Source organism: Tachypleus tridentatus, chromosome 4 (genome assembly GCF_004210375.1).
Source record: "Tachypleus tridentatus isolate NWPU-2018 chromosome 4, ASM421037v1, whole genome shotgun sequence".
Classification (NCBI taxonomy): domain Eukaryota; kingdom Metazoa; phylum Arthropoda; class Merostomata; order Xiphosura; family Limulidae; genus Tachypleus; species Tachypleus tridentatus.
This window is the reverse complement of record NC_134828.1, coordinates 27,257,154-27,271,046: the sequence shown is the minus strand read 5'-3', so window position 1 is coordinate 27,271,046 and position 13,893 is coordinate 27,257,154. Positions and strand designations below refer to the sequence as shown.

The 13,893-nt window shown below is 36.3% G+C and overlaps 1 pseudogene across 1 annotated transcript in view; it reads left to right on the top strand.

Moving 5' to 3' along the window:
* The window catches only part of LOC143248734 (twitchin-like), a 301,767-nt pseudogene that overhangs the window by 129,104 nt on the left and 158,770 nt on the right, over positions 1 to 13,893 (top strand). The window contains exons 42-44 of the transcript XR_013027162.1: positions 1,674 to 1,979; positions 2,268 to 2,570; positions 10,232 to 10,513. The product of XR_013027162.1 is annotated as a twitchin-like (transcript). The remainder of the gene's footprint in view (positions 1 to 1,673; positions 1,980 to 2,267; positions 2,571 to 10,231; positions 10,514 to 13,893) is intronic.

Genomic DNA, 13,893 nt, shown 5'->3' with positions numbered 1-13,893 from the left:
AGAAAAATAAAACAGTCTTAACTGAAGATGACTCCTATCCTGCCAAAATTTACATTTGTGTCCTTTAGGTCTACTGTTCTTACTGTTAAATATGGAAAAAAATTGTGCATGAATACAATCAATTTCATTTACAATGTCAAACACCTCAATCAGATTCCCCCTAAGTCTTCATTTATCAAGAGAAAACAATTTGGAAGATTTCAGCCTCTCCTCATATGATAACCCCTCCATCCCAGACACCATTCTAATAGCCTTTTGCTGAACCTTTTCCAACAATTTAATGTACTTACTAAGGTAAGGAGACCAAGACTGAATGCAGTATTTCAAATGTGACCTAACCAGTGACCTGTATAATGAAATTATAACCTCTTTAAACTTGTATTCAGTATTTCTGTAGACGCAACTTAAAATCCTGTTTGCCCTACTGCTATCAACATCATGCTGTTTGGATGGCTTTAGAGACTGATCAACTATTACACCAAGATCTGTTTCCTTCATAATGTTGTTAAGGTTACTTCCATCTAAATTACACTTATAGTTCAAGTTATGATGATCCACATTACTATCTTGTATTTATTATAATTAAAACCTATTTGCATAACTCACTAAATGATCTGAAATCTTTTGTAAACCAACAACATCCTCTTCACAGGTAGCAACTCCCAAGATCTTAATATCGTCAACAAATTTAAGTTATCTATTGACCATTCCTTCATCTGTATCATTGATGTAAAGCTAAAAGAGCACAGGTTTTAAGATTGAGCTCTGAGGTACTCCTCTTCTGACGTCAATCCAGTTTGACTGAACTCCATTTGTAGCAACCCTCTGCTTTCTTCCATCCAGCTACTCTTCTGTTTAATTAATTAACTTTACCCTCATACCTACAGAGATAATATTTTCTACAAGCCTTTAGTGTGATACCTTGTCAAATATTTTCTAAAAATCCAGATACACTAAATGTACATTCTTATCCTCATTCACATAAGCAGTAATCTTTTCAAATATGACAAAAAGATTTGTAAGGCAAGATTTTCCCTTAGTGAAACCATATTGACTATCCAATAAAATTTAAACTTTTTAAAAATACTTTACCAAGCACTTTTAATCAGACTCTTCAAAACATTTCTCACAAACGATGCAAGACTAATAGGCCTATAATCACTGGGACAATTTTTATCACCTCTCTTGAAAAGAGGCGTTACATTAGCCAACTTCCAATACTCTGGTACCTGCCCACTATTCAAGGACTGACAAACAATAGTAGTAAATGGCTGACATATCCCATCTTTAATTTCCTTCAAAACCCTTGGGGAAATATTATCTGGCCCAGGAGCCTAATAATTTTTTAATTCCCAGTGTTTTCTTAACAAGCTGAGAATAAAGTGAATGTATTTGCTGGTTCGAGTTATATAAGTATGGAATATAAAGCTTCAGATTATCTCTGTTCTCCAACTCTTGCCATTCTTAACTGCATATTATACCATCTAGAAATACAAGTAAATAGCATTTATAGTTGCATTAAAAACCAGGTAAGCTTGAATAAAATTCCTTTATTACATTGACTTAAAGCTGTTCTAGATGATGTGATTAAAAAAACATGATGAATCTTGTAATTAATAAACCATCAGTGTTGCAACGTTTTGGTGAAATGTGGCATGTTTATATAAATGTAGGGGCTCCCTCAATACCTAAGGGCCCTCTGAAAGTTGAGGATGTTCATGCCAAGGGATGCAAGCTGAAGTGGAAGAAGCCAGAAGATGATGGTGGCAAGCCCATACAACATTACCTCGTGGAAAAAATGGACCTGAGCAGTGGAAATTGGATGCCCATTGATCGTACAGACTCTGACAAACCAGAAATGGAAGTAAAGGGACTAATTACTGGAAAGGATTATCAGTTCCGTGTGAAAGCTATCAATCCAGAAGGAGAATCTGAACCACTTGTTGCAGATACACCCATAAAGGCTAAAAATCCTTATGGTATATGCTCAGGCTTACAGAATTGTGTGTGGTTTTTTTTCCATAATTTATTAATAAAGGAGATTTTTTATTAGGGTGTTCTAATTGTTTACTCCTACACAAAGTATTTTTTTTCTTTTTAGTTATTAATTCATAAGCTCTATAAGTGACTAAAGCATTGACATTTTCAAATAAGATAAGACATTTAATAGTTTATATCACTTTTAGCTGTGGGTAATGACTGTATTTAGGTATTATGTTTCACTTCTAAAAAATCTGACATATACTTGTTTAAAATGTTTTAAATAGATGAGCCTGGAGCACCAGGAACCCTGGAAATTGTAGACTGGGATGAAAAGAGAGTTGATCTTAAGTGGGAGCCACCAAGAAAAGATGGAGGAGCACCTATTACATATTATATTATTGAAATGAAAGAACATTTCTCAACAAATTGGAACACCTGCTTAGAAACAAAGAGTTCAAAACCAGAAGCCACAGTCTTGGACTTAACTAAAGGACAACAGTACCAATTCCGTGTTCTTGCTGTGAACAAAGCAGGGCCAGGACAACCTAGTGAACCCACGAGAAACCATCTTGTTAAATCAAGATACTGTAAGTTATAATTTACATGAAAACCAGTTACCTTAACATATTGAGATTTTGCTGTGTTTATTAAAAACTCTGAATCAGGTGAATAGATAAATGCAAACATTCTAGCAAGACATAAAGTGCACAGCTTCATGTTATTTAACAATTTCGAAATGGTAAGGAAGCTGTACATTACAATGATACAGTACATTTATGAATGGATTGGCTATATGTTTTTCGAGTTCTGCAACTTTATCTTCAAGAACAAGTTATAAGAAATATTTATTCATGTTTCCTGTACCAAGATGCCTTAAACAGCTGTCTTTCCTTGAAGCCAGCTCCAGCAAGAAGTTAATTGTATATAATATTGTAAAACAGGTTAATCAAGAATAATCAGTAAGACAAGAAATAGTCAGAAGGATAGGTTAATATAGGGTAATAAATTGTACAGGAAGGAGTCAGAAGGATAGGTTAATATAGGGAAGTAAGTTGGACAGGAAGTAGTCAGAAGGATAGGTTAATATAGGGAAGTAAGTTGGACAGGAAGTAGTCAGAAGGATAAGTTAATATATTCTAGTAAGTGGTGAGGAATAATTAAAATATTAGATTCATGTGAAGTAGTTAGTGGGACAGAAAATAGTCAGTGAGACAGGAAGTAGTCAGTAGATTAGGTTGTAATGATTATTCAGTGGGACAGGAAGTAGTCAGTAGATTAGGTTGTAATAATTATATAGTGGGACAGGAAGTAATCAGGAGGATAGGTTACTATTAGGTAGTTTGTGGGACAGGAAGTAGTCACGAGGATAGGTTAATATGAGGTAGTAAGTTGGATAGAAAGTAGTCAGGAAGATAAGTTACAATGGGATAGTCAGTGGGACAGAAAGTAGTCAGGAAGATAGGTTAATATGAGGTAGTAAGTTGGACAGGAAGTACTCAGGAGAATAATCTACTATGGGGGGTAGTCAGTGAGACAGAAAGTAGTCATGAAAGTTGATTAATATAAGTTAGTAAGTGAGACAGTAAGTAGTCACTAGGGTATTCAGTAGAATCGGTTAATATGGGGTAGGGAGTGGGACAAGAAGTAGTCAAGAGTAGAGGTTAATATGGAGTAGTTAAATGAAACAGGAAGTTGTCAGTCAGATAGTTTAATGTAGGATGCTCAGACAGAAAGAAATGAGCATGACTGGTTAAGGTAATATAGTCAGTGCAACAGGAAGTAATTACTAGGAAATGCTAACCATTATTACATATTTAGATTTCAGAAATTTATGCTTGTTGTCTGAACAACCCTCTAAGCCATATATGGAACTTTCTCATTTTATTTATTTCAGAATATTGTTTTAAGTTTTACCAGTAACTTATTTGGTTAAATTAAATTTCAGTTATTTCTGGTTTGATACTGCCGGTGATTAAAGTCTTATTTCCTCAAAAGCTCCTCTTGGTGTGGATTCCTGTACATGGTGAGGGGACCTCTCAGGGAAGGTTCTGTTCTTTCAGTTTACCTCCTCTGGGATCTAAACATCCACACTCGTTTGCCGTGCATGATGACCTGTGAAGGGGAGGAGAGGATCCTGTTGGTTGAGGGGTCCAACCCTAACACACCACTTTGGCCTTGAATTCCTGTAGATGGGCAGCCTTGGGATGGCCTCCCTTTGGTCAATTGGCTGGTTCATTTGGGCTAGGGTCAACCAAATACCAGTGTTGGATGTTCTTAACAGGTGTTGTGGACATTGTATCTGATGCTGGTGTTTGGGTATAGTGCTCACAAAACCCTGGCATTGCTGCAGTGTCCTTGTTTGGCATTGTAGTGCATTTTCTTATAGAGCTCCATGGTGGGTGAGGTCAGTGGGCACCGAAATATTATTTCTTTATTATGGATCCTCCAAATCAAAACTTAAATAAAATAGTGAAAAAACAGCCCATAGGTAAACGACCATGTATTGAAGATTTTGAGCAACAATCTTCAACATCTGTAACACCTATACCTCATTTTTTTATACTGTTTTCTCTTTCAGACAAATGTTTGAGGCAGATGTCTCCCTTTTTCACTCAGGTGACATATTGGTGGAATCATCCACATCTCAACACACTGAACTCCTCTTGCATTCAAAGGCAATTGGGGATATACCTGTTGAGGTTATGCCTCATGCTACTTTGAATTCATCATGAGGAGTAATTGTTGAGAGGGATTTGAAAAACATCCCTGAGACAGAGATTCTTGCTGGATTCTCTCCCTTGGAGTTTCTCCAATGAGGCATATCTCCACTTGCAAAGGTGGAATTATGATGCCAATCAATGTCCTCACTCTGACATTTACATCACTGCGTCCACCTGCCACCATGAAGGCAAGTTATCCTAATTGCAAGATATGGCCATACATTCCAAACCCTCCCAGATATTTTCAGTGTCAGTGGTTTGGTCACTCGAAGACATCATGTCATGGTTCCTTGATGTGTGCTTGTTGTGTGGCAAGGACCACGATGCCTGTGAGTGTGAAATAGACCCTCATTGCATCAATTGCAATGGCTCTCACCCATCTTACTCTCGTTCTTGCCCTAAATGGTTGGAAGAAAAAGAGGTACAGTGTTTGAAAATGATTCAAAACATTACTTACTTTGAGGTTCGAAAGTTACTGTCCACCACTTCATCTCAGATGTATGCTGCTGCACTTTTTTCCACTATTACAGTGGGAGTGCAGACAGATCTCTCTGTGCCTCCAAAAGAATCATGTTCAAACTAAATGAAGTCTTTTGACCTCCATGGTTAAAAAAGTTGATGAATTAACTTCAACACTCCCTAACACACATTCCAGGAAACCCCAAGATCCACTTCCTTTGGTTTTGGGTACAGGCATTTCCTCAGGTACATCTTCTTCTCCCACCCCAAGATGCAAAACAATCATTCGTTCACATCCTTAGTTGCTGGAATCCTCTTTCAACATACCTAACAGACCCAGGGCATAATCCATGGAGGTCAATAGACCTCCCATGAATAAAGACAATAAGGAAAAAAGATATGGTTGTAAAGAAAAGGGCTCTTCACCCAATTCACCTACACATGAATAAAAATGTCCATCTTGATACAATGGAACTGTTGAGGTTTCTGTTCTAATCTGGATGACATCAAAGCACTGATTGCTTTCTACCATTCTGTATGTCTTTCCTTATAGGAAACATTTCTGAAACCTGCCAATACAGTCACCTTTCGACAGTTTTCTTTGTACAGAAATGACAGGCTGTGTGATGAAAGAGTGCATGGAGGGGTGGCACTGTTTGTTGATCAGCATGTGCCCACCCTGTCTTTGCCACTCGACACACCCCTCGAGGCCATAGCTATCCGTGTTTCATTTGGTCATACCATCACTGTTTGTTCTCTCTACCTTTTGCCTGGAGAGACTTGTGATCAATCAGACCTTGATGCTCACATTGAACAGTTATCGTCTCCCTTTTTAATCCTGGGGAACTTTAATGGACATTGTTCCCTCTGGGGAAGTGCTGATATTGATGGGAGATGTCACTCCATAGAGCTTATGCTCTTTGATCACAACCTTTCTCTTTTCAGTGGTGGTTCTCATACTTATTTTCATGCACTTAGTCTGTCCTTTACTGTGTGTTTTCTTATAGCAAAGCAACATGGGTCCATCAAGGGGAATTGAACCCCTAATTTTAGCATCATAAATCCATAGACTTACCACTGTACTAGTGGAAGACAGTCCTTTACTGCTATTGATCTTTCAGTTTGCTCCCATTCACTATTCTCCCACTTTTCATGGATGGTTGACAATAACCTATGAGGCAGTGATCATTTTCCTATAATTTTGAGAGAGACTGGCTGTGGTCGATGCTACCCGACCCGCATTCCCCAGTGAAGATGAATTAAGCAAACTGGCCCTCATTCACTGCTCTTGCAGAACTTGATCCTGCTATCGTCTGTAAGCCATCAGTAGATGACTGTGTGGCAGCAGTAACTGACTGTATTATACAGGCATTTGCTCAACTTATTCCTAAAACCTGGACACGTTTTCCATGATATCCTTGTCTATGGTGGAATCCTACCCACCACATTGCACAGAAGGCTCAAAAACAGGCCTGGGATAGTTTTCATAGGTATCCCATACTCTCACACCACATCTTTTTCAGCAGACCCATGCACATGCTCAGTGAGTAAGATGTCAAAGCCAGAAGGACTCTTAGATTAAGTTCACAACCAGCATATCTTTTACCACCAGTTCCAAAGTCATATGGGACAAGATTTGAAAGGTCAGTGGGCAATATGATTCTGTCCTCCTCTTAGTCTTGCTTTCTGATGGGCAAGAAGTAGCTGATACCCAGAGCATCGCTGATACTCTAGGTGATAACTTTGGCCAGGTATCTAGCACTTCTGCTTTTTCCTCCACCTTCTTAGCCATCAAGACTCAGGCAGAGGGATCACCTCTTTCCTTTCTAGCATATTGTCTCTGTCAATATAATCGTCCTTTACACTGGTGGAACTCAAACTGGCCCTTTATTGGTCTGGCAGTACATTGGTTGGATCTAATGATGTATACTATGAAGTGCTGCACCATCTATCTCCTACTTCTCTTGCTATTCTTCTGATTCAGTGATGTCGAGAAACCCACATATTTTCTCAACCCAAACCAGCTGATTTTGCATATATATTCTTCTGATTGTTTTTAACTGGAACTGGTGGGAGAATATTTTACCTGTTGCCTGGCACCAGGCTATTGTCCTACCTTTCTTTAAGCCTGGAAAGGATCCCAAGATTCCTTCAAACTACCGTCCAGTTTCTTTGATGAGCTGTTTCTGTAAGACCTTAGAGAGGATGGTTAATGCTCATCTTGTTTGGTTCCTCAAATCAAACAACCTCATCTCACCCACCCAGTATTGGTTCCTACGACAGCGCTTCACCCACCATGGACCACCTGATTCGACTTGAAACATCAATCAGAGAAGCCTTTCTCAAACAACATTTTGTATCAATATTCTTTGACATTGAGAAGGCTTATGACACAACATGGAGGTACGACATTTTGCAAGACCTCCATTTATATGTGTTACATAGCCACTTGCCCATTTTATTAAAATTGTTTTAATGGATGGATGATTCCATGTTTCTGTGGGTTCAACATTTTCCTGTTCTTTTCTACAGGAACTTGGAGTCTGTCAGGGCTGTGTTTTGAGTGTCACACTTTTCAATATAAAGATTAATGCCATCACTGAACAACTCCCTCTTACTGTTGCAAATGGGCTGTGTCAATGACTTCCACATCTTGTATCATTTGTCGAACATGAGGTATACTGAACGGCAGCTACAGACTATTCTCAGTCATTTACTGAAGTGGATCACAGCAAACAGCATTAATTCTCTCTCTTTAAAACCGTTTGCATGCACTTTTGTTGCCAATAGGATATTTACCCTGATCCTGAACTCTGTATTGGTGAAGCTGTGCTGCCTGTGGTCCCTGAGACAGTTCTTGGGGCTTATCTTTGACTGTAAGCTGGCCTTTATACCACACATCAAGCAGCTATAGGTCAAATGTACAAGAACACTGAACATCCTCCGTGTCCTCTTTTCAACCACACAGGGGAGCAGATCTATGTTCTATGCTAGAGATACATCGTGCTCTTATTCAATTGAAATTCGACTATGGATCACTGGTCTATGGCTCTGCCAGGACCTCAGCCTTAAAGAAACTGGACCCCATTCATCATCAAGGACTTTGGTTCTGCACTGGGGCTTTTTGCACTTCCCCAGTTCAGAACTTATACACAGAGTCTCACGAACCTTCTTAGCACCTCTGCCATTTGCAGCTGTATTTACTATATGCTTCGAAACTTCATTCCTTACCAAAGCATCCAACCTGAGGTTCTGTTTTCTTTCCTTGGTGGACCATGCCTTTTCAGAACAGACGATCTGGCATTGCTCCTTTCGGCCTTCGTATCCAGGCGCATTTGGATGAATTGGGTCTTTCCTTGGAGAACATTGCTGTATCCACTGGTCAGCCCATCCCACCATGGCTTTCTACAGAGGAAGTTGTGCTAATTAGACTATGCATTGGTCACAGTATTTTAATTTATCGTTTTCTTTTATCTGGGACTGATGCATTAATGTGTTGTCTGTGTAAGACTCAGGTCACAATAAGCAACATTTTACTGTCTTTCTGTTGTTATGACTCTCAATGACTGCACTATTTTAAAGATGTTTTGTCCCAAGGTTTATCCGTAACATTAGACAGTGTTATTGGCGATGGGGACACTGTCCACCTTGAAAATGTTTTTATTTTTTTATAGGCCATTAATCTTTTTAGTGCTATTTAAGTTTTTTAATTTATACATTAGACCTTTTTTAATGTTATTCCCTTTTTAAGAATAAAAGTACATCAAGTTTGATTTGAAATTAGAAAATGGCCATAACATCAAATAACTCTAAACCATGACAAGAAAGGCAAACTTCAGGTGACTAACACTGCTGTTTGAACTACTCGTTAGTCATCATGGTGAGTTATAATTATAACTTTGCTACAAGTCTTTTAAAACTTGTATTACTCTACTTTCTGTAATTGGCCATGACATCAAATAACTTGAACCAGGACTGGAAAGGCCAACTTCAGGTGACTAACGGTGGCTATTGAACTTACCTGTTAGTCTTCCTGGCAAGTTATAATAATTACAGTTATGCTGCAGAAAGTCCTTTACAAGTTGTATTACTGTAGTTTTTCTCTTACCACTGTGGACAAGATGTAAAAATTGGATTTTATGCTATTTATGTTTTTAATTCAAAAATTTAACTTTGCCTTGTTTTACCTTAATTTTCTTTTGTGAATTTTACTATTTTTACTTTAATTTTAACTTTTTACCAGATGTTTTGCACAGGTAGCCTAGTTACTTTGTGCCATAAAGCACCAAACCAACCAACCAATCCCCAAAAGCTATGAAAAAAAGCGTAATTGAAGTTTGCCAAGTAACTTAAACAATGAGAAGAGAATGTATATCTACAGTTCATTACTTTACTGCTTTTACTAAAACTTTCTCTTCAAAGTTATTGAGGAAAAAATATTCAAAACAATAATTCAGTATTTTTGTAAAGTAAATATCAATATAAATATATAATAGTACTGTCTTTTGTCTGTCCATGTAAATATTTCTCAGAGTGTTGATGGATTTTCACCAAAGTTGTTATGGTGGTTTAGTAAGTCCATGCGGGTGTATATACAAATTTTCAGTTTTGCATTTTGGTTTTTTATGGGGGTTTTTGTATTCTTCTATCAGTACTTCACTTCCTGCAGATGAATCTTTATCAAATTTGGTATGGAAGTTCATTGGGTTGATGGGGAGATGCAAACAAATTTTCAGTTTTTTTGGTTTTCATTGGCATTTTTGCAGTTTTTACAATTACATATAAGAGAATCAACTTTTTATTTCCTAATATAAACTTTCATTAATTATGAATTTACTTACCTTCCATCCAGAGAACAGGTACTGCAGCTATTTGTATCTATATGTTTTGAGTAACATTTGGTCATTACTTACAAGAAAATCTATAATAAAAAACATTTTATGAACACTTAAATCTTTAATTAAGTCTTATTACAAATAAAACCTTATTATATGATATGATGAAATTTGTTTTGATCTTTTTGTGTATTGTCATCATAATATTTTTTGTTTTCGTCTGTACTTTCATAGTGGCTCCAAAGATCAACCGTGATAAGATGGAATCAATAACTGTTCAAGCTGGTCACTTGGCCAAACTTGATGTGGAAGTTATTGGAGAACCTCCTCCAAAATTGACATGGTCTTTCCGTATGAAAGAACTTCTACCTGGTGATAAAATCAAAATTGAGAATGAAGACTATCAAACCCACCTACGCTTGAGCAGTTTAGCTCGAAAGGATTCTGGAAAGTACAAGGTAACTGCAGTCAACAGTTCTGGTAAAGATGAGGAAGAGATAGAAATATTTGTACAAGGTAATTATCACATGTTTTAGTGGCTGTGTGTCTCACTTTAAGCTCTTGTTAGCCAACATATGTCTTTTTACAAAATGTTTTTGAACATTTATGATTTGTAATGACCAGATTTTTATGTGTCCCCAGTTCTGAACAGTAGCAGAAAATATATTTAAAGACATTTAACAAAATGTTTTTGAAGTTATATTGTTTCAACTCTCCGGACTAAATACTAACATTAGATGGTAAGTGTATAGAAGAAATTTAGACAAGAATAATACTTTCTATTGTGATGCTAGGAGTATTAGAAATAAAATTTACCAATTCAAAGCAGTTGTGGAAACTGAAGAATTTGATATTATGTGTGTAGAGAAAAATATATATGTTAAAACGCCTTGTTTGGGTTGAGAAAATATTTTACGTAGAGGAGCGAACAACATTTCAACCTTCTTCACTCATTGTCAGGTTCACAAAGAAAGAAAGAGGTAACTGACCAATACAAAGGAACACCTTTATACCTATATTAAAAATAATATAATAAATAATAATAATAAAATAAATAATATAAAATTATATATTCAAACATCTAAGCATGCCCTCTACATTCCAACACTCAGTTACACAACCCCTTTCAAACATGTGGCCAGCTTCTGGTCAGTTAATTCTTTCTTTCTTTGTGAACCTGTCGATGACCGAAGAAGGTCAAAACGTTGTTTGCTCCTCTACGTAAAATATTTTCTCAACCCAAACGAGCCATTTTTACATATATATTTTTCTCTGCAAATGGGTTTTCTCAACATCACTAATTTGATATTATGGGTATCACAAAGACTTGGTTAAGTTTGAACAATTTTGATGTTTTTTGTTTTTTTTTAAAGTACCAGGGGAGGAATAGTTGTGTATTTAAGGAGGAAATTGCATCCTGCTGAGTTCGAGCATATTAAAGAAAAGAGTATTAAGATTGAATCAGTTTGGGTTGATGTTAGTGAGTACAAAGAGAAAAGTCTTGTAATTGGAATTTGTTGTAGACAACCAGTTGAAAATGTGGAAGTTAATGGGCAACTGTGTAATGAGATCAGAATGGTAGCTGGAAAAGACATTATTATGGGAGATTTTAATTTCAGGAGTATTTATTAGGACAATTTTGAGTCAGGTAGTGAGGGGAATAGGTGTTGGAAATTGTTCAGGATAATTTTACACAACAACTGGTGATGGAATTTACCAGAGAGGAAGTTGTATTAGATTTAATAAACATCAGATGTGAATAAGATAGAGTTGTGGTTGGTAAGCATTTTCGTAAAAGTGACCATTGCACTATTGGGTTTGAAATTTTACTACATGGAGGGTTGAAGAAGGATAGTAACAAATGAGACATGATTTGGCTTCTGTAGGTTAGACTAAAGAGTTGGGAGGGAATGTTGAACAGATCTGAGAAGCATTTAGGAAAAGTAATGTTCATACAGAACATATATATATATTCCTTACAGAAAGAAAAAGGGCAACAGAGTGGAATAAGTTAATATTAGAAAGGTTTTAGGAAATTATATTAGGAATAAACATAAATTAAAGAAATTTCAACTTACTGGAAATAATTAGGGCTTGCAGAACTATAGGAAATCAAGAGAGCTGGTTAAAAAGGAAGTTAAAAGAGCAAAGTCTTTGTATGAAAGAAGGTTGGCCAAAAGAGTTAAATCAAACAATAAGAAATTCTTTAGGCATATAATGGACAAACAAAATGTTAGGATAGGGATTGGGTCTCTTAAAAATGATAGTGAGGAGTTAATCTTGGAAGAGTACGAGATGGTAAACTTGATAAATAATACGATTTCTTTAGTTTTTATGTCTCAACCAGAGCACTTGATATATGGGGAAAATATTGATGTAAAAGATATAATTTTAAGTACTGAAATTGTAAGAGAAATTTGGAAAACTTAAAAATTTATAAATCCCCTGGACCAGACAACGTTTAGAGTTTTAAAGAAACTTAAAGATTTTATTTCTGAATTGCTAGCTAATATTTTATTTATATTTCAAGTAGTGGAAGAGTATTAGAAGACTGGAAATGATCCAATGTTATTCCAATATTTAAAGGTTGCGATAAACATTGTCCAATCAGTTATAGACCACTTAGCCTTACATCAGTAACTGGAAATGTTTTGGAGAGTGTGATTAAAGATACATTACAGAGTAACACTTTGACATAGTGTAAACGAGCCAGCATGGTTTCACTAAGAGACAAGTCTTATTTAACAAACCTTCTGATGATGTTACTACAAGAATTGGTGAAGGAAATACTGTGGATTTGGTTTACCTTGATTTTCAGAAAGTGCAAGATAAGGTGTCTCACAAAAGACTTGTTACAAAATTAAACCTGTGGGTGTGGGGAAAATATTATTAAATTGTATAGAAAATTGCATGGAGAGTACAAAGCAGGAAGTATTAATAAATGAAGTTTGATCTGACTGTATCAATGTTACAAGTAATGTGCCTCAGGGATCTGTGCTGAGTCATCTGTTGTTTGTGATTTATATTAATGAATTTCACTCTGGAATGACCAAGACAATTTTCAAGTTTGCAGATGACATGAAGATTTTTGGGGTTGTTAACTGTATCAGAGATACTGCAGACTTACAGGGAGATTTAAATCATTTTATGCATTGTCCCATTACATTGCAGATGATGGTTAACTCTTCAGAATGTAACATGATGCATGCAGGTTTTCACAATTCAAATTATTATCAAAATGTAAATGGGAATACATTAAATACTGTGGTTGAAGAAAAAAATCTTAGTGTTGTGATATAAAAATAGCTTAAGTCATTTAAACAGTGTATTGTAACTAGCAAAGGACTAACATAATTTTTGGGTATAATTTATAGAAACATTGAATATAAGACAAGGGATATTTTTTCTCTATATTTATATCACTTGTAAGGCCCCATGTAGAGTACTATATACAGTTTTGGGCTACCATGACATTGAATTGTTGGAGAAGGTTCAGAGAAGAGCCACTAGGATATCTGGGATGGTGAGATTGTCCTATGAGAAGAGACTAAACTTGTTTTTTCTGCAGAGGAGAAGGATCAGAAAGGATTTTATTCAGGTGTTTAAGGTTATTAAGGTATTGATGATATAGATCCATCAAACGTTTTTGTGATTAGCAGTGAAAACAATAGGACAAGGGGTTGTAAGGTCAAATTTTACAGCATAGGAGTTGTCTGCATTTTAGACAGCATTACTTCTCAAACTCGGTGATTGGCTTTTGGAATATGCTGCATTCAAGAGTGGTGGAGGCTGAGAATTTAATTGAACTTATGAAAAGATTGAATTAATCTATGAACAGTAAGGAGTGGCTATAGTTGTGAGCTGGAAGGGATGTCCTTGATGGGATAATAAGCTCC